General features: G+C 43.7%; 1 protein-coding gene across 5 annotated transcripts in view; it reads left to right on the top strand.

Moving 5' to 3' along the window:
- Positions 1 to 21,372, top strand: part of KCNQ5 (potassium voltage-gated channel subfamily Q member 5) — a 571,236-nt gene that overhangs the window by 509,670 nt on the left and 40,194 nt on the right. The window lies entirely within an intron of this gene.

Genomic DNA, 21,372 nt, shown 5'->3' with positions numbered 1-21,372 from the left:
CAGACGCGCAGGCTCATTAGTTGTGGCTCACGGGCCTAGTTGCTCCGCGGCATGTGGGATCTTCCCAGACCAGGGCTCGAACCCGTGTCCCCTGCATTGGCAGGCAGATTCTTCAACCACTGCGCCACCAAGGAAGCCCAAACCTATTTTTTTATTTATCATATTTTGTGGCAGAAGCTTACTTGCCAACACGTTTTATTGAGTGCCATATAATTTCAATGTTTATGAAGTAAAACATTTTGTTGTTTTTCATTTAAGATTAGCTTGGCTTTCCTTTTAAGAACACCCCCCAGGATCTCTTATCCTGGGCGAAGAACCAAAATCAAATCGCATCTTCCGTTAATGCGTAAAAGCCCACAAAGGCTGTCAGCCCCGCTGTGCCCACTCCCGAGCAGAACCTGCGTTCTCCCAGGCAGCGGGATAAAATTAACAACCCGGGGGCCCACAGTGACCTCAGGCTCCCTCAGCCCCCGGCCCTCCCAGCCCATTCAGAGCTCGTGGGGCCGCCCCCCACTCTCTGGGAAGCCCCCGAGTTCCCTCCTCACACTTCCCACCCTGCACACCCAGGAACGACGGGCTCTCCCAGCGGCGCCCAGCGGCTGACCCGGCACAGGCCCTCCTGGTGGAGCTCGCAGCTGCCGTCTGGGCTGCACACTTGACCCGCCAGGTGCCCTCCTCCTGCCGCTGTGCTAAGGTGGGAAGTGCTCCCCCCAGCACCGGCCACCCCTCCCGGCCCTACACCAAGCCCCCGAGTGTCCCGAGTCACTGGCGGCACAGATCTCAGTGTCCTCTGGTCTCCGCACTCTCCTCCCTAGGAATTGGCTGAAAGCCCACGAACAGCTGAGTCAAGAGTTAGCAGTTACAAGGCTTGTGTGGCACTCAAAATAGACTTGCCGAATATAAATGGACACATGATTTCTGGAAGGCAAGTTGGCAACAGATATCAAGAGCCTTTACATCTGCCTAAGCTTGGACGCCTCCCACCCACCAATTCCATTTCTAGGATACAGTCGATATAATGAAGTAGCAGACGTTAGAAAAGATGCTATAAGTCTAAAATTATTGAAATAGAAGAAGGATCACAAACAGTAAATTATTCCATTTTGGCTGTGTGTGGATGTGTGTGTAAATTCATATATTTATAGTAAAAGTTCTGGAAAGATTTATAACAGTGAATGAACAGTTACCTCCAAGAGGTAAGATCAGAGTTATATTTTGTTTCTTCATGTTGTTCATCTGTATTTCCTATTATTTCTACAATGAACATGTAAAGCTTTTGTGATAAAAAGGCAGAAGAGGACTTTCTATTAAAAAATCGGGTCCTCCTCTCAGACACTGCCCTTTTCCTCTCCCTCACTCTGGGGGCCCTTGGTCTAACTGGTGGCAGCCAAACCCCTCTCCTTAGGTGGCGTTCCTCCTGGTCTCAGTGCCGGGGACCAGCCTTCACCAAGGGTAGACGTGGACTGTCTAATGAGGTTTGACAGCTCCTACTACGAATAGAACTGTATTAGGCTCCAGGGCTGCCGTAACAAAGTACCACAGACTGGGTGGCTTAAACAACAGAAACTTATTTTCTCACAGTTTCAGAGGCTACAAGTCTGAGATCTCCTTGGGTCATAGACGGCCACCTTCTCCCTGTGTCTCCACTTCTTCTTCCCTCTGTGCATGTCTGTGTCCAGATTTCCTCCTCTTATAAGGACACCAGTCATATTGGATTAGAACCCACTCAGATGACCTCATTTTAACTTCATCATCTCTTTCAAGACCCTGTCTCTGAATTCTCAGGGACTGAGGGCCGGGACTTCAGCACATGGAATTTGTCGGAATGCCGTTCAGCCCATACCGGAGCCCCTGCAAACTCACAGCACGGCATCCCCGGGGGTGCACACAGCTCCAACCCTCGCCCTGGGTCCACACGCACTGGAAACGCATGTATTGCCACAGCGGGTCCTTACCCTTCCAACGTGGGCTTCAGAAAGCATCGCTTCCGTGCTGTGAAGTCCTTACGGTTGGCTGAGCACACCTAAATATAAAAGTCAGAGAATCCAGATTCTGAATATGGAAAATGAATTCTACTTGTATGTTTGGCCAGAGGGGAAGCATTTTTCACAGACCCCTAGAGTCAGCACTATCCATCACACTATTTTCAGTTACTGCAAAGATGTCTCAGGGGTCAGACAAATAGAAACAGAAGTCCTGTTCTCTTCCAAACCACAAATTGGAAAGGTCTCCTACCATGCATTTTCTGCATCATCTCGTACAGGTGCAGTTCTCTTTGGTTAGAAGGGAATTGCTTTTCCCTGGGTGATGCCTGTCTGAATTGGTTCTGAGTCCCCCAAGTGACAGGAGGCCGACTGCTGTCCTGTTGAAGTAGCTTTGTTGGCCGCCCACCCACAAGAGACCATGACTCCTGACTCCTTGCTCTGTACAGAAGCCCAGAACCTTGACCTCTGATTTACCTCATGGTTAGATCTTGGGAAAACAGAAATTCACTTTTTATAGAAAAAAAAACTGAAGTAGCTATCAAATAAATGTAGACTTCAATTTATACATTTTTATTTATAGTGCCTCTATATGTTTTAAGTATTTCTAAAATCCACTTATTACCCATAGAAAATAATATATAATACTGCATCCAACTCCCAATTATTCTGGATCTATTTGCTCATTCACTTCTGGGGCTCTTTTTTTTTCTACTTCTGTTTTCCCTTTACATATTTTAGGCATTTCAATGCCCGTTAACAGCTCAGGGAGAGTGGATGAATAGCAGAAAGAAAAATAGAAATTCAGACTGGCCTTGAGGTTAATAACTAACTTACATTTGGAAAATAATGGGCCTATTAACTAAAAGACACCATAATAGGAAAACAAAAGAAATTTAAGGTTAATCTGTAAATTTTAATAATTCTTCCCAAATCTGATACCCTTTACTACAGATGGTATTATTGTTATAATTTAATGACTCTTACAAAAGGTTATTAAATATTCCATGTTGTTTTTATTTGCTATCATTTTTGATGAAATTTACATGTTACATTTTAAAGGACACAGTTTTAAATTCCACATCCACGTGTACGGGAGACATGGAAAGTAACAGGCAGATGTTGTCACCAGAAATTTACAAAGAGCAGAAGGAAGAAAGTAAACTGTAAGGGACTAGGGTGGTGTTGCCATAGCAAACTGATTTTGACCAATACGATATGAATAGTATTTTTAGTTTATAAATCTAATAATAAGAGATAGAAATGTTCCATTAGTCAATCAGTAGTATTTAAGCCTCTTCATACAGTCTCAAAATTTAGGTAGGATATGACTTTTTTAGATGCCGTATATAATGAGTGTGTGATCATGCATGTTGTGTCCTTCTGTGTCTGGCTTATTTCAGTTGGCATAATGTCCTCCACGTCCATCCATCTTGTTGCAAATGGCAGGATATCTTTCTTTTTTAAGGATGAGTAATACACCATTGTATAATTTATAGCACAATTTCATTTCACTATATGTATATGTATATCGTCATCATGGTGTACACTTTAAATATGTACAATTTTCATTTTAAAAATACAATAAAAATAAATTAGGTGGCTTAAAAATTTTTTTATTTTAATATACAAGAATAATAATGATGAAAGTAACATTTATTGGCTGGCACTGTTCTGAATGCTTTACTTTGATGATTTCATTTCATTCTTCTGATAACCCTATGAGGGAGGAAAGTCATGATCCCCATGTTGTGAATGAGGGAGCTGAGAGCTGCCCAAATCTAAGAGCCGTGAGCAGGGGAGCCTCGGTGCACACCCAGACCGTCTGATTTCCCAGCCCTCCTGTAGGACACGTTCAGAGCTGTGCCCTCAGATGTCGTATCGGTTTCCCTTTAAGCATCTTTCATTTCTCCTTCTTCGCACTGTTGCTCTTCCATCTTCAGTTGGCCAGATCCCCCTCAGAAACCATTCGACTTTGCCACTGGCCCACCCCTCCGTCTCCCAACCTCTGAACTGCATCGTCTTCAAAGAGTGGCAGATTCGGCAAATTGGGAAACGGCCTTTCGATGACCCGTCTCTGTGTCGGTCAAGTACCCGGCAGAGGCTCAGGATCACAGCCATCTGGCCTGCGTCTGTTACCCAAGGAGGGAGGCAGACCGTGAGGCCATCTGAGGTCTGTTTCCAGATACAGAAGGTGGTATCAGGGGATGGACAGCTGTCAGCACAGACGAGCACATGCAACGTGGCAGAAGCAGGTCCGAGGAATGCCAGGCAGCAGAGCCCAAAGGATGCAATTAGGGAGAGCTAGGGGCAAGCCGAGCTTTCTGGTGACTAGTTAGTTTGCTGTCAAAGAGGCTTTCGTGACGGACCCTGCTGTACTGGGAATGCCTTTCAGAGTTGCATCAAAGAGCACGAAAATCTCGACAGAGATAAGGCAGTAGCTGGAGGTGGCTCCACCCTGTAGAGCGTGTAAAAAAAAAAAAAATGTCTCGAATACTGCATGTAACGTGCACGTCTCAACGTGTGTAACATTGTTGCTGCTCAAGGGAAACGCATCAGTTCTTGTGGGAAGCCCTCAGGGCTCGGGCTGGCTGCTCTACGTTCATGAGAAAGGCTGGCAGCCTTGGGTGCAGGGGTCCCCGAGCAGAGGCTGGGGGGCGAAGAGGCGAAATGCCTACCGATCGTGGGGGTCCCTGAGGCCCGTCCCCTTGTTCCAGGCGCTGCCAGGAGCTCTTCTCTCTTCACTTCTCTTCTTTGCCTTTCTCCTCCAGCCAGGGTACCCGCTAGGGTGCCTTTGGCCGCGGGGCACGAGAGAAGCAGGCTCCATTACCTTAACCAGTAATGAAATGTGTCATCCACACGACGTGAAGAGAAGGTCGGAGGCAGGACAGCTCCCAGCCAGGAGGCAGGCGCCCTGGCTCCCCTGCTCTCGGCTCTCTCCTTTCGCTCTGCCCAGCTGTGCTCTGTGTGCTGCTTCCTCCAGGCTGGCAGCCGGATGTCTGCGAGCATCTTCCCCACACACGGCGCTTTGAGAGGCAAAGGGGGGACCGCCCTAGGTTGTGAGGAAAACGGTGCACTCACGTCTTAGTGGCAGAGCTGGGTCTCACACCTGAAATGACCACTGGTGAGGAGAGTGGGCGCCGGAGTTGCCAGTCGGCATCCGGCACCTGGTCTGCGGCCAGACTCCTCCACAGCGAGTAGGTCAAGGGACAGGGCAGGGGATGTGGCTGGAGAGATGTGAGGGTCTGTGTTTGGGGATCGGCTCTTGGGAGAAAACCTCCAGTGGTGTCTGACACAGCCAAGAAATCTTTCCTGCTTCGTCGTGAAGGCGGCGGGGAAGAATGCCCTTAAACGTGCTTCCTCCCAGATATTCTGTCCACATGTCATTTCTGTTCCTCTGAGTGTCTAAAAGCCAGATTGAGACATGTTTTGGGTTTATTTCTTGTTTATCATTATCTTTTCTTTTTTTCCTCCTTTCTTTCATCACCTAATCTCCGTGAGACCGTGACCGCAGACTGGCCTAACTCCTTGTATTTCAAAAGAAGGACAAAGCGGGTAAAGGAAAACCTAGGGGAAAATAAATGAATTTGGATTTAGATAATACAATCTGTCCTCACATGCAGTCGGCCCAGATCGTGGGTTTCCTATCGCCACCGCCACCAGACAGGGAAAACTGGGGGGCAGCCACCTTCCTCAGCACCTCTTCACCGCCCCAGACGCCCCACGCCTCAGGCTGCTTGCCTGGCACCCCATCTTCCCTTTAGCTGAGTGACAGCCGACTGGGTCTCACCTGAAATTAGCAAAAGAGAAGAAATGCACAGCCCAGGATGCCGGAACCCTCAACTCCTCTTGAAGGTAGAACGTCCATCCCCTTCCTCTCTTCTTTAATCTCTGTCCTCTGGGTCCCCGGCCCACCGTCTCGTAAACATCTTGTTTGAGATTGTCAGTAGAAGATCAACGGGAACGCTGGCGAAAGGGAAGCATTTTAGTGCAGTGGTTTTGCAACCAGCCTCAACTAACAGCCTCCTGTACCCACAACGGGGTATTCTCCTCCGAGCAGCGGAAATCACAAGCTACCAGCATTTTATATTTCACCCATCCATACACACGGCCCTTTCATCTGATGCTGGTCCTCTTCCAATGGTCTCTGCTTCCCTCGTGTTTTTCTCAGTCTCCCCAGTTGCCATTTTTGGTGTTTCCGCAAAATGCCAAGCACAGCGCTGCACGTAGCGTTTTTCCTGACTTCCTGCACTGTTGATCCAGCGTCACCCAGACTCTGATTATCGTTTCCCACAATGCGCGATACCTCCTGGCGCTTTCTGAAATTACCTGATGCTCACTCTGCGTCGTGCTGACAGATTTAGTTCTTGTGAAGGCTGTGTTCCCTCAGGGCTTCAGCTGGACCCTGGAAGGGACCCCTGACTGGGGAGCTCACCCACTCCTCTGAGCTCCACCTGAAGCAAAGCCTGAGGGTTTTCTTTCACACCAGAGCAAAAGGATTTCCTGAGAATGACTGGGTCTAAAGTCTGGAAATTAAAAGTCCAGTCTATGCCCAACTTAACTGTTGGCATAATTCTGTGCAAAAGCCTGGAGGGTATTTAGTAGGAATCTGAAACACACTTTCCATCCTTCACCAAGGTAACTGGTGAAAAGCATTACCTGGAGGAATCACCTCAATTCCTGTCCATGGGTTTCTTTTCTCCTTAGTTGTCCGGGTTCCCCGTTTATTCAACCAGGGAAGGATCCTTCTCCTTTCCTGAGTGTCCTGCCCTCTTCCTGTCCCCCAGCATCTGCTCTTGTGCCCCAGGGTTCTTATCCCTATGGCGGGGGGTTGGGGAGAAGAGACCTTTCAATCTCTGGTTATAGACTGTAAGAGACTAAGTATTTATCGTATTTCTGGTAAATGGTTGCTTTTTCCAATACTTTTGTGAAATGCCTGTTCCCGGTTTTTAATAAGTGGGGAAATGCGTTTCTATTTTGATTGAACTGGAGATTGCCCTGGCTTTCTATTCTAATCCAAGTACTCTGTATCACAGAACAAGATTTCTGTCCAGATTTCTCTAGGTTCTTCCCCAATGTTTGTTGTCACCCTACAGTGATAGGGAAAATGATGTTTGGTTTCTCGTGGTGGGGAAAAAATAACTCCCTGCTTTAGATCTGAGTTTTGAATGGATTCTACCTCCTTTCTTCCGGCAGAATCGAAGCTGCCAGGTGACCTCTGAGTACAACCTTAAGCCAATGTCTTTCCACCTGCTGCGGATCCAGGTTTTATTGAGAATGGCAGGGTTGTGTAAACTGGAGCTCTGAATTTTGTTTCTCCAGCACAGCAAAGTGTATGTGCATGTGTACGTGGGTGCTTTAAAATGAATTGGAATGCTGTATTAGTTACCTGTTACTTATGGACACTTGCACTCTCACAGTCTCCGAGGTCAAGAGTCCTGCAGTGACTTGGCTGGGTGATTCTGGCTCAGAGTCAGGCTCTCGCTGGGCCCAATGTCATCTCAAGGCTCAGCAGGGTGGGGTGGGGGTGGGGGGTCCATTCTCAGCCCACCACAGCACTTGCTGGCAGGTCTCATTCCCTCCTCACATCGGCCCCTTCATTCATTGCCTGGACATCCTCTTGAGGTGCGGCCGCAGAGACAGTACACACTCGAGAGAGGGAGAGAGTACCCAAGGCAGAGGCTGCCGTCTTTTCAAAGAACCAGCTTTTAGTTTCGTTGATCTTTTCTATTGTTTGCTTCATCTCTGTTTCATTTATTTCTGCTCTGATCTTTATGATTTCTTTCCTTCTACTAACTTGGGGTTTTGTTCTTCTTTCTCTAGTTGCTTTAGGTGTAAGGTTAGGTTGTTTATTTGAGATTTTTCTTCTTTCCTGAGGTAAGATTGTTTGCTATAAACTTCCCTCTTAGAACTGTTTTTGCTGTGTCCCATAGGTCTTGGATCATCGTGCTTTCACTTTCATTTCTCTCTAGGTAATTTTTTTTTTATAGAATTTATTTACGTGTATGTTAATATAATTTAAGTTTGTTTTTTTTTAACATCTTTATTGGAGTATAATTGCTTTACAATGGTGTGTTAGTTTCTGCTTTATAACAAAGTAAATCAGTTATACATATACATATGTTCCCATATCTCTTCCCTCTTGCATCTCCCTCCCTCCCACCCTCTCTATCCCACCGCTCTAGGTGGTCACAAAGCACCGAGCTGATCTCCCTGTGCTATGCGGTTGCTTCCCACTAGCTATCTATTTTACGTTTGGTAGTGTATATATGTCCATGCCACTCTCTCACTTTGTCGCAGCTTACCCTTCCCCCTCCCCATATCCTCAAGTCCATTCTCTAGTAGGTCTGTGTCTTTATTCCCATCTTGCCCCTAGGTTCTTCATGACCTTTTTTTTTTTTTCTTAGATTCCATATATATGTGTTAGCATACAGTATTTGTTTTTCTGACTTACTTCACTCTGTACGACAGACTCTAGGTCCATCCATCTCTAGGTAATTTTTGATTTCCTCTTTGTTTTTGTCAACGATCCATTGGCTGTTTAGCAGCATATTGTTTAGCCTCAACGTGTTTGTGTTTTTTACAGTTTTTTTCTTGTAGCTGATTTCTAATCTCATAGTGTTGTGGTCAGAAAAAATGCTTGATATGATTTGTTTTCTTAAATTTACTGAGGCTCACTTTGTGGCCTAGCATGTGATCCATCATGGAGAATGTTCCATGTGCACTTGAGAAGAATGTGTATTCTGCTTTTAGATGGAATGCTCTATAAATACCAATTAAGTCCATCTGGTCTAATGTGTCATTTAAGGCCTGTGTTTCCTTGTTGATTTTCTGTCTGGATGATCTGTCCAGTGGTGTAAGTGGAGTGTTAAAGTCCCCCACTATTATTGTGTTACTGTCGATTTCCCCTTTCATGGCTGTTAGTATTTGCCTTATATATTGAGGTGCTCCTACGCTGGGTGCATATATATTTCAAATTGTTATATCTTCTTCTTGGATTGATCCCTTGATCATTATGTAGTATCCTTCTTTGTCTCTTGTGGCAGTCTTTAAAGTCTACTTTGTCTGATATGAGTATTGCTACTCCAGCTTTCTTTTGATTTCCATTTGCATGGAATGCCTTTTTCCATCCCCTCACTTTCGGTCTGTGTGTGCCTCTAGATCTGAAGTGGTTCTCTTGTAGACAGCATATATATGGGTCTTGTTTTTGTATCCATTCAGCCAGTCTATATCTTTTGGTTGGGGTATTTAATCCATTTACATTTAAGGTAATTATCAATATGTATGTTCTTATTGCCATTTTGTTAATTGTTTTGGATTTGTTTTTGTAGGTCTTTTTTCTTCCATTCCTCTTTTGTTCTCTTCTCTTGTGATTTGCTGACTAACTTGAGAATGGTATTTGGATTGCTTTTTCTATTTGTGTGTATGTATCTATTGTAGATTTTTGGTTTGCACTTACCATGAGGTTTTGATATAGCAGTCTATATATAAACAAGGTTGTTTTGAGTTGCTGGTCTTTTAATTTCAAATGCATTTCCAATATCCTGCATTTGTACTTCCCTCTTCTCATGATTGCTGGTTTTGATATCATATTTGTGTGTGGATGATTTCCTACCTTTATTGTATGTTTGCCTTTACCAGCGAGCATTTCCATTTGTAATTTTCTTGTTTCTAGTTGTGGCCTTCTCTTTTCTGCCTAGAGAAGTTCCTTTAGCATTTGTTGCAAAGCTGGTTCGGTGATGCTGAATTCTCTTAGCTTTTGCTTGTCTGTAAAGCTTTTGATTTCTCCATCGAATCTGAGTGAGATCCTTGCTGGGTAGAGTAATCTTGGTTGTAGGTTTTTCCCTTTCATCACTTTAAATATATCCTGCCACTCCCTTCTGGCCTGCAGAGTTTCTGCTGAGAAATCAGCTGATAACCTTATGGGAATTCCCTTGTATGTTATTTGTTGCTTTTCCCTTGTTGCTCTTAATATTTTTACTTTGTCTTTAATTTTTGTCAGTTTGATTACTATGTGTCTCAGTGTGTTCTTCCTTCGGTTTATCCTGCCTGGGACTCTCTGCACTTCCTGGACTTGGGTAACTACTTCCTTTCCCATGTTAGGGAAGTTTTCAGCTATTATCTCTTCAAATATTTTCTCAGGTCCTTTCTCTCTCTCTTCTCCCTCTGGGGCCCCTACAATGCAAATGTTGGTGCATTTAATGTTGTCCTAGAGGTCTCTTAGACCTCATTTCTTTTCATTCTTTTTTCTTTGCCCTGTTCCATGGCAGTGATTTCCACCATTCTGTCTTCCAGCTCACTTATGCATTCGTCTGCCTCAGTTACTCTGCTATTGATTCCTTCTTGTGTATTTTTCATTTAAGTTATTGTATTAGTCATCTCTTGTTTGTTCTTGAGTTCTTCTAGGTCTTTGTTTAACATTTCTTGTATCTTCTCGATCTTTGCCTCCATTCTTTTTCCAAGATCTTGATCATCTTTACCAACATTACTGTGAATTCTTTTTTGGGAAGATTGCCTATATCCACTTCACTTAATTGTTCTTCTGGGGTTTTATCTTGTTCCTTCATCTGGGAAGTATTCCTCTGCCGTCTCGTTTTGGCTAACTTCCTGTGATTGCAGTTTCCCTTCCACAGGCTGCAGGGTTGTAGTTCATCTTCCTTCTGCTGTCTGCTCCCTGGTGAGTGAAGCTGTCTAAGAGGCTTATGCAGGCTTCCTGGTGGGAGGGAGTGGTTCCTGCCCACTGGTGGTTGGAGCTGGGCCTTGTCCCTCTGGCAGGCAGGGCCGTGTCAAGGGGTTTGTTTAGCAGGCTGCTGTGGGCTCAGGAAGACTTTAAGCAGCCCGTCTGCTGTTGGGTGGGGCTGTGTTCCTGTCCTGTTGGTTGTTTGGCCCAAGGCGTCCCAGCACTAGAGCCTACAGGCTGTTGGGTGGGGCCAGGTCTTGGGGAGAAAATGGTGGCCTCCAGGAGAGCTCATGCCAGTGAGTACTTCCCAGAACTGCTGCTGCCAGTGTCTTTGTCCCCGCGGTGAGCCACAGCTGCCTACCACCTCTGCAGGAGACCCTCCAATACCAATAGGTAGGTCTTGCCCAGGCCTTTATGAGGTCACCACTTTTTTTCCCTGGGTCCTGGTGCACACGAGACCTTGTGTGTGCCCTCCAAGGGTGGAGTTCCTGTTTCCCCCAGTCCTGCGGAATTCCTGCGATCAAACCCCACTGGCCTTCAAACCCAGATTCCCTGGGGGCTCCTCCTCCCATTGCCAGACCCCCAGGCTAGGGGCTCAGAACTTTCATTCTTGTGGGAGAACTTCTGCAGTATAATTATTTTCCAGTTTGTGGGTCGCCCACCCAGAGGATATGGGATTTGATTTAACTGTGATTGCGCCCCTCCTGCTGTCTCATTGTGGCTTCTTCTTTGTCATTGGATATAGGATATCTCTTAGTATGTTCCAGCGGTTTTCTTGGCAATGGCTGTCCAGCAGTTAGTTGTGATTTTGGTGTTTTCTTAAGAAGAGGTGAGGTCATGTCCTTGTCTCTACCTCTGCTGCAGTCCTTTATAGCCTAACATCTCATCACCTCCTCCTGTGTGACCTCAGGGTCACACAGACCAACCCTGGGACAATGTAAAGGGGACTGCACAGAGCGGTGGGTACCTGGAAGTGGACTCACTGGGGACCGTCTCAACGGCTAGCTACACAGATGCTGTTGCACTGGCAGGTCTTTTAAATGACAGGGTTCCACCACTGCCTGCTGTCTTTCCAGAAGCCCCAACCACCAGCTCCCCATCCCTTTCAATCATCTCCATTACCTGCCTCCCTCTAGAGGCATTTGGGCTTGGAGTCTCCAGTCTAACCATGTCACGTCCAGAATCCTATGTATTATATTTCAGAAAAACCCCAGCACCTCCTGGTCAGCCTTGATCACATGACAGCTAGACTTTTGTGTTCCAATCTTAGTGCAGCCTTTCAAAAGTCATATGGAGCATCTGATTAGTGTGACAAGAAATAAAAGAACATGAGGAAGCAGGAAGCCAGCTAGTCAGGAGAAAAAACAAAGTGTGCTAACCTCTACCGCAGAGCTCTTTCTTTATAATGTGTGGCCCGCCTTTAGCTGCTTCAAGAGCTTGAAGAGATGTTCTTGGTCACTTCAGAGAGCGGCACAAGAACCCAGTGTGAACACCAGCTTTTAGCTCAGTATCAGGACAGTCTAGCAATGAGAGGCCCCACACCAGTGGGAGAGTCCATCCCTGGACGCCTTCACCCCAAACCTGGATCATCAACACTCAGGGACTCCAGGCCCCGAGGAGGTCAAGCCAGGCACCCCCAGAGAGATCTTCTGAGCCCGGGTTCTGTAACTGCTCCTTAACCATCACCTCTTATCCTCCCTGAAAAGTAGAGGAGGGAGGGGAGGACCGGCTGAGGGACGCTGTTCTGACCTGCCCTCATCTCCCTCGATGCAGAGAAAAGTGCTTTGCGTGGCCTCTTAGCTCTCACGAGCCCCACTCTTTCTCTTCCCTTCTACTATCGGCTGCAGCCCTGAATCTCCTGAGAAGTGTGTCCTCTGTGCCCCTCCTACCTTGATGTGTGTGTGTGTGCGTGTGTGTGTGTGTGTGTGCACGTGAGCGCTCCAGAGTGGAGCCTTCACAGGATGGTGAATTCCCTTCAACTGGTGGGTTCCCATTCAAGTCACCAAATGTGGGGGGACTGCCCAGGACCAGCATTTTTCCGGCACTAAAGGGGCCAGGTGAGTAGACATGACCCATTTGTCTGTAAGCTTTACCACCAGCCCCACCCCAGTGACCGTGTTGATTGGCCCTGGGGAGCGGGGAGGCATCTTCCTCACCGTGCAGCCTTCACACTTTCCACAAAATAAGCACAAAGTCAGCTATTACACAAAGCACAGAATTTAGCCCCTATATAAGGGGAGCACTTTACAGCTGCATGGTGATTTTTCATTCATATATTTCAAGCTATTTCCTTCAAAGGCACACTTAGTTCTCTGTTCCACAAAGAGAAACCAATAGGACACAATTTTTAAGTTATATTTAATTGCTCTCATGGAGTGTTCTACTGGGTAAAAAAGAAAGAAAGAAAGAAGAAAAAAAGGCCAGGATCCTTTCAATGGCTGACCCAGGAAAAAGCCAAGTTACCCAGGCTTTGCTTTCTGTTATCTGCAGTCTGAAGCTCAAATTGTTCTAAATTCCTTTTATTTTCAACATCTAATTTTTCCCAGCTTTCCTTCTCTTGCCATCTCTTTCCTCTGTTGCCATGTACAATGCATAACAACACTTCCTAAACTCTGAAAATATAGAAAGCTCAGAAGAATATTGCTTGGGGAAAATTAACCCCTATACCTCTAGTCGCAAAGATTCATTGGCACATGAAACCCTGGATTCCCCCTGGTGAGAGATTTCCATCTTTCATTAAACTTATGCAGTAGCAACTGGTGTACTACGTCATTATGTCAGAGCCAGTGAGTAAGCTTTCCCCAAACTGAACCTGTGTTCCCATCATTTTGTGTTTTGGTTGAAAAGAGTCATGACCTCACCTTGTCTTGTATTTGTCTCAGTTATCTGTTCAGACAAAGCTGTCCCCTCCCCCCAGATTTAGTGGCTTAAAACAGCAACCCTTTTTCAGCCTGCACTTCTGTTGGCAGTTCTTCGGGCCTTGGCTGGACTCACCTGTACACCTGTGACCAGCTGCTGGGCGAACCCATCTCCACTCCATGCAGTCTCCCAGACTCCAGCAGGTCGGGCAGATTCTCATGGTGGTAGGTTCCTAAGAGAGTGTTACCGAATGCAAGTCCGTGTGCCTGACGCACGGTGAGGCCAAACAATACCGAAACGTCGGCGTTTGGAGCAGAGAAAGGTTTATTGCAGGGCCGAGCAAGAAGAACAGGTGGCTCGTGCCCCAAAAAACCCCCGAACTCCCTGAAGGGTTTCAGCAAAGCATCTTTAAAGGCCAGGTGAGGGAAGGGCGTGGTTACTTGTTGCAAACTTCTTTGTGTAGCATCCTTTGCTCTTGCAGCTGTCCGTGTAGGTCGGGTCACAATGTTCCTGTAAACCTCGAACAAGACAAATGTTATTCTCTGTTCTGCAACTTTGTTATCTCTATATGAATGTAAACGTGTCATACCCTTAAAGGTCAGAGCCTTGAGAATGGGCTATTCTGTATACTTCAGGCTAGAGGCAACATTCCTAACTGGAAGCAAAAGTAGTAGAATACAAAGGTTAGAGTAAAAGAAGCAGATCCAGTATGGAGTCAAGCTTGTTCTTCTCTGTTAAAAGAGTAGAAGCGGAACCTGCAAGGTCTGCTGAGGCCTCGGCTCAAGTGCTCACAGAGTGACAGCCACTGCATCCTGAGGGTCACAGCAAATCATGGGGACGGCCTAACGTGAAGTGGGGACTCCACTGTGCCAACCCACACCCGCCACTTTAGCTTACTCCCTCTTATTATGTGCAGCTGGTTCTGTGGACACGGTGTCGATGGGTGATCGCTTTGTGTTTCTCCCCATGGTTTCCTTCACTTCCAGAGCCTCAGAAGGAAAGGCAGGGAAGACAACGTTGTTAGCACCTAATATACGACAGGAGTTGACTAGGCATTTTCTTTTTTTATTTTATTTTATTTTAATTTTTTAACATCTTTATTGCAGTGTAATTGCTTTACAATGGTGTGTTAGTTTCTGCTGTGTAACAAAGTGAATCAGCTATACATATATGTATATCCCCATATCTCCTCCCTCTAGCGTCTCCCTCCCACCCTCCCTATCCCACCCCTCTAGGTGGTCACAAAGCACTGATCTCCCTGTGCTATGCGGCTGCTTCCCACTAGCTAGCTATTTTACATTTGGTAGTGTATCTGTGTCCATGCCACTCTCTCACTTCGTCCCAGCTTCCCCTTCCCCTTCCCAGTGTCCTCAATTCCATTCTCCATGTCTGTTTCTTTATTCCTGTCCTGCCCCTAGGTTCTTCATAAACTTTTTTTTTTTTTAGATTCCATATATATGTGTTAGCATACAGTATTTGCTTTTCTCTTTCTAACTTACTTCACTCTGTGTGACAGACACTAGGTCCATCCACCTCACTACAAATAACTCAATTTCGTTTCTTTTTATGGCTGAGTAATATTCCATTGTATATATTTGCCACATCTTCTTTATCCATGCATCTGTTGATGGACACTTAGGTTGCTTCCATGTCCTGGCTATTGTAAATAGAGCTGCAGTGAACATTGTGGTACATGACTCTTTTTGAATTATGGTTTTCTCAGGGTATACGGCCAGTAGTGGGATTGCTAGGTCGTACGGTAGTTCTATTATTAGTTTTTTAAGGAACCTCCATACTATTCTCCATAGTTGCTGTATCAACTTACATTCCCACCAACAGTGCAAAAGGGTTCTCTTTTCTCCACACCCTCTCCAGCATTTATTGTTTATAAATTTTTTGATGATGGTCATTCTGACTGGTGTGAGGTGATACCGCATTGTAGTTTTGACTTGTATTTCTCTAATGATTAGTGATGTTGAGCATCCTTTCATGTGTTTGTTGGCAATCTGTATATCTTCTTTGGAGAAATGTCTGTTTAGGTCTTCTGCCCATTTTTGGATTGGGTTCTTTGTTTTTTTGATATTGAGCTGCAGGACCTGCTTATGTAATTTGGAGATTAATTCCTTGTCAGTTGCTTTGTTTGCAAAGATTTTCTCCCATTCTGAGGGTTGTCTTTTCGTCTTGTTTATGGTTTCCTTTGCTGTGCAAAAGCTTTTAAGTTTCATTAGGTCCCATATGTTTATTTTTGTTTTTATTTCCATTTCTCTAAGAGGTGGGTCAAAAAGGATCTTGCTGTGATTTATGTCATAGAGTGTTCTGCCTAAGTTTTCCTCTAAGGCTTTGATAGTGTCTGGCCTTACATTTAGGTCTTTAATCCATTTTGAGTTTATTTTTGTGTATGCTGTTAGGGAGTGTTCTAATTTCGTTCTTTTACATGTAGCTGTCCAGTTTTCCCAGCACCACTTATTGAAGAGGCTGTCTTTTCTCCATTGTATATTCTTGCCTCTTTTATCAAAAATAAAGTGACCATATGTATGTGGGTTTACCTCTGGGCTTTCTATCCTGTTCCGTTGATCTATATTTCTGTTTTTGTGTCACTATCATACTGTCTTATACTGTAGCTTTGTAGTATAGTCTGGAGTCCAGGAGCCTGATTCCTCCAGATACGTTTTTCTTTCTCAAGATTGCTTTGGCTATTCGGGGTCTTTTGTGTTTCGATACAAATTGTGAAATTTTTTGTTCTAGTCCTGTGAAATATAGCATTGGTAGTTTGATAGGGATTGCGTTGAATCTGTAGATTGCTTTGGATTGTATAGTCATTTTCACAATGTTGATTCTTCCAATCCAAGAACATGGTTTATCTCTCCATCTGTTTGTATCATCTTTGCTTTCTTTCATCAGTGTCTTATAGTTTTCTGCATACAGGTCTTTTGTCTCTATAGGTAGGTTTATTCCTAGGTATTTTATTCTTTTTGTTGCAGTGGTAAATGGGAGTGTTTCCTTAATTTCTCTTTCAGATTTTTCATCATTAGTGTATAGGAATGCAAGAGATTTCTGTGCATTCATTTTGTATCCTGCTACTTTACCAAATTCATTGATTAGCTCTAGTAGTTTTCTGGTACCATCTTTAGGATTCTCTGTGTATAGTATCATGTCATCTGCAAACAGTGACAGCTTTACTTCTTCTTTTCCGATTTGGATTCCTTTTATTTCTTTTTCTTCTCTGATTGCTGTGGCTAAAACTTCCAAAACTATGTTGAATAATAGTGGTGAGAGTGGACAACCCTGTCTTCTTCCCGATCTTAGTGAAAATGGTTTCAGTTTTTCACCATTGAGAATGATGTTGGCTGTGGGTTTGTCATATATGGCCTTTATTATGTTGAGGTAAGTTTCCTCTGTGCCTACTTTCTGGAGGGTTTTTATCATAAATGGGTGTTGAATTTTGTCAAAAGCTTTTTCTGCATCTATTGAGATGATCATGCGGGTTTTCTCCTTCAATTTGTTAATATGGTTTATCACATTGATTGCCTTGTGTATATTGAAGAATCCTTGTATTCCTGGGAGAAACCCCACTTGATCATGGTGTATGATCCTTTTAATGTGCTCTTGGATTCTGTTTGCTAGTATTTTGTTGAGGATTTTTGCATCTATGTTCATCAGTGATATTGGCCCATGGTTCTCTTTCTTTGTGACATCTTCATCTGGTTTTGGTGTCAGGGCAATGGTGACCTCGTAGGATGAGTATGGGAGTGTTCCTCCCTCTGCTATATTTTGGAAGAGTTTGAGAAGGATAAGTGTTAGCTCTTCTCTAAATGTTTGATAGAATTCGCCTGTGAAGCCATCTGGTCCTCGGCTTTTGTTTGTTGGAAGATTTTTAATCACAGTTTCAATTTCAGTGCTTTTGATTGGTCTGTTTATATTTTGTGTTTCTTTCTGGTTCAGTCTCGGAAGGTTGTGCTTTTCTAAGAATTTGTCCTTTTCTTCCAGGTTGTCCATTGTATTGGCATATAGTTGCTTGTAGTAATCCCTCATGATCCTTTGTATTTCTGCAGTGTCAGTTGTTACTTCTCCGTTTTCATTTCTAATTCTATTGATTTGAGTCTTCTCCTTTTTTTTCTTGATGAGTCTGGCTAATGGTTTATCAATTTTGTTTATCTTCTCAAAGAACAAGCTTTTACTTTTATTGATCTTTGCTATCGTTTCCTTCATTTCTTTTTCATTTATTTCTGATCTGATCTTTATGATTTCTTTCCTTCTGCTAATTTTGGGGGTTTTTTGTTCTTCTTTCTCTAATTGCTTTACATGTAAGGTTAGGTTGTTTATTTGAGATGTTTCTTGTTTCTTGAGGTAGAATTGTATTGCTATAAACTTCCCTCTTAGAACTGCTTTCGCTGTATCCCATAGGTTTTGGGTCACCCTGTTTTCATTGTCAATTGTTTCTGGGTATTTTTTTATTTCCTCTTTGATTTCTTCAGTGATCTCTTGATTATTAAGTAGTGTATTGTTTAGCCTCCATGTGTTTGTATTTTTTACAGATTTTTTCCTGTAATTGATATCTAATCTCATAGTTCTGTGGTCAGAAAATATACTTGATACGATTTCAATTTTCTTAAATTTACCAAGGCTTGATTTGTGACCCAAGATATGATCTATCCTGGAGAATGTTCCATGAGCACCTGAGAAGAAAGTGTATTCTATTGCTTTTGGATAGAATGTCCTATAAATATCAATTAAGTCCATCTTGTTTAATGTATCATTTAAAGCTTGTGTTTCCTTATTTATTTTCATTTTGGATGATCTGTCCATTGGTGAAAGTGGGGTGTTAAAGTCCCCTACTATGATTGTGTTACTGTCGATTTCCCCTTTTATGGCCGTTAGCATGTGCCTTATGTATTGAAGTGCTCCTATGTTGGGTGCATAAATATTTACAATTGTTATATCTTCTTCTTGAATTGATCCCTCGATCATTATGTAGTGTCCTTCTTTTTCTCTTGTAATAGTCTTTATTTTAAAGTCTATTTTGTCTGATATGAGAATTGCTACTCCAGCTTTCTTTTGATTTCCATTTGCATGGAATATCTTTTTCCATCCCCTCACTTTCAATCTGTATGTGTCCCTAGGTCTGAAGTGGGTCTCTTGTAGACAGCATATATATGGGTCTTGTTTTTGTATCCATCAGCCAGTCTGTGTCTTTTGATGGGAGCATTTAATCCATTTACATTTAAGGTAGTTATCGATATGTGTGTTCCTATTACCATTTTCTTAGTTGTTTTGGGTTTGTTATTGTAGGTCTTTTCCTTCTCTTGTGTTTCCTGCCTAGAGAAGTTCCTTTAGCATTTGTTGTAAAGCTGATTTGGTGGTACTGAATTCTCTTAGCTTTTGCTTGTCTGTAAAGGTTTTAATTTCTCCATCGAATCCGAATGAGATCCTTGCTGGGTAATCTTGGTTGTAGGTTTTTCCCTTTCATCACTTTAAATATGTCCTGCCACACCCTTCTGCCTTGCAGGGTTTCTGCTGAAAGATCAGCTGTTAACCTTTTGGGGATTCCCTTGTATGTTATTTGTTTCTGTTCCCTTGCTGCTTTTAATATTTTTTCTTTGTATTTAATTTTTGATAGTTCGATTAATATGTGTCTTGGTGTGTTTCTCCTTGGATTTATCCTATATGGGACTCTCTGCGCTTCTTGGATTTAACTATTTCCTTTCCCATTTTAGGGAAGTTTTCAACTATAACCTCTTCAAATATTTTCTCAGTCCCTTTCTTTTTCTCTTCTTCTTCTGGGACCCCTATAATTTGAATGTTGATGCATTTAATGTTATCCCAGAGGTCTCTGAGACTGTTCTCAATTCTTTTCATTCTTTTTTTTTTTTTCTGCTCTGCAGTAGTTATTTCCACTATTTTATCTTCCAGGTCACTTATCCATTCTTCTGCCTCAGTTATTCTGTTATTGATTCCTTCTAGAGAATTTTTAATTTCGTTTACTGTGTTGTTCATCATTGTTTGTTTGCTCTTTAGTTCTTCTAGGTCCTTGTTAAACGTTTCTTGAATTCTCTCCATTCTGTTTCCAAGATTTTGGATCATCTTTACTATCATTACTCTGAATTATTTTTCAGGTCGACTGCCTATTTCCTCTTCATTTGTTTGGTCTGGTGGGTTTTTACCTTGCTTCTTCATCTGCTATGTGTTTCTCTGTCTTCTTATTTTGCTTAACTTACTGTGTTTGGGGTCTCCTTTTCACAGGCTGCAAGTTCGTAGCTCCCATTGTTTTTGGTGTCTGCCCCCAGTGGCTAAGGTTGGTTCAGTGGGTTGTGTAGGCTTCCTGGTGCAGGGGACTAGTGCCTGTGTTCTGGTGGATGAGGCTGCATCTTGTCTTTCTGGTGGGCAGGACTGCATCCGGTGGTGTGTTTTGGGGTGTCTGTGATCTTATTACGATTTTAGGCAGCCTCTCTGCTAATGGGTGGGGTTGTGTTCCTGTCTTGCTAGTTGTTTGGCATAGGGTGTCCAGCACTGTAGCTTTCTGGTCGTTGAGTGGAGCTAGGTCTTAGCGTTGAGATGGAGATCTCTGAGAGAGCTTTTGCTGTTTGATATTACGTGGAGCCAGGAGGTCTCTAGTGGACCAATGTCCTGAACTTGGCTCTCCCACCTCAGAGGCACAAGCCTGACACCCAGCCGGAGCACCAAGACCCTATCAGCCACACGGCTCTTTTCCACCAACTGCCATGACTAAAATCACTGCAGAAGACGCAGGGGAAGGCATGCAACCTACTGTCTGCAACCCTTTTAAAAACCATTCATTAATGGGTGTGATTGACAAAAGCTGAAGAAAAAGCCATATTGCTCCTGGGAAGAATGCAAGTGTAAAGATCTGAATAAAAAGATGTAGTTTTATATGCACCAAAGCACTTGTCAGCTCCTCTGTATGTAATGATAGCCCCCTGTTAAAGAATACTGTTGCAACAGCAATGTAGGAGGCTGTTATTTCTGGTGTCAGTGGTCCCCCATTCACCCCTATGGACGGCTCCAGCTTTGTTCCAGCAATCGGCAATACTATTCCAATCATCTAGGCATTTTCCATCTGTTAGCTCCTTCAACACCCACACAGCTGTTTTGCAGATAAGAAAATTGAGACCCAGAAAATGTAAATAACTTGCCCACGTAGCTCAATCTAAATACAGAGCTGGGGTTTGGAATCGCGCTTAGGCATGATTCCAAAGCTCTTCTTGTCCTACCATGCTGCTTAGCAGATTTCTTTCACATACATCACATCACGAATGAGTGAATGCATGAAATGTGGAATAAATCAGCTATAAGTGTAGTGTTAGTCAAACGATTTGTTATCTTCTTTTCCAATTAATATAGCCAATCTGCTCAAGCCACGCCCCGTTAGTCATTACATAAACTATAAGTATTGTTTCCCACCCCTTCAAGCGTCAATGTAACGCATCAGTAATTCCCATTATTTTTTGAAAGGCCACTCTTAAACGTTGCCATCTCTGGCCAAGCTCACCCAAATGGTACAAATGTCGACACGTTGTCATTTCCTGGCGGTATCGCTGCTAGCCTAATAAGAATTGAAAGTTGGGGAATAGTTTACCAGATCTATTTTGAATTCCCCAACAGAATTGTTTAATGAATAGTGCAGATTTGTAATTCTGCAGTTTGTTGGGCCACTGCAAATCATGACTGTTTGATTGTGATCAGATGTCTCTGAATATGTTCAAAGGAGACAGAGCTCATCTTTTGGAGATAAGATTAAGTAAGTTCTCTTAAGTTACTTTGCCATATTTCAGAATGTTTCTCCCTAAGGTGACATACTGTCTGTCTTAGTCTAGAATAGCAGGAGCTATCCAT

This window comes from Balaenoptera musculus, chromosome 12, assembly GCF_009873245.2.
Source record: "Balaenoptera musculus isolate JJ_BM4_2016_0621 chromosome 12, mBalMus1.pri.v3, whole genome shotgun sequence".
NCBI lineage: Eukaryota > Metazoa > Chordata > Mammalia > Artiodactyla > Balaenopteridae > Balaenoptera > Balaenoptera musculus.
Note: the sequence above shows the minus strand (reverse complement) of the source record. Positions and strands in the feature narration are given on the sequence as shown.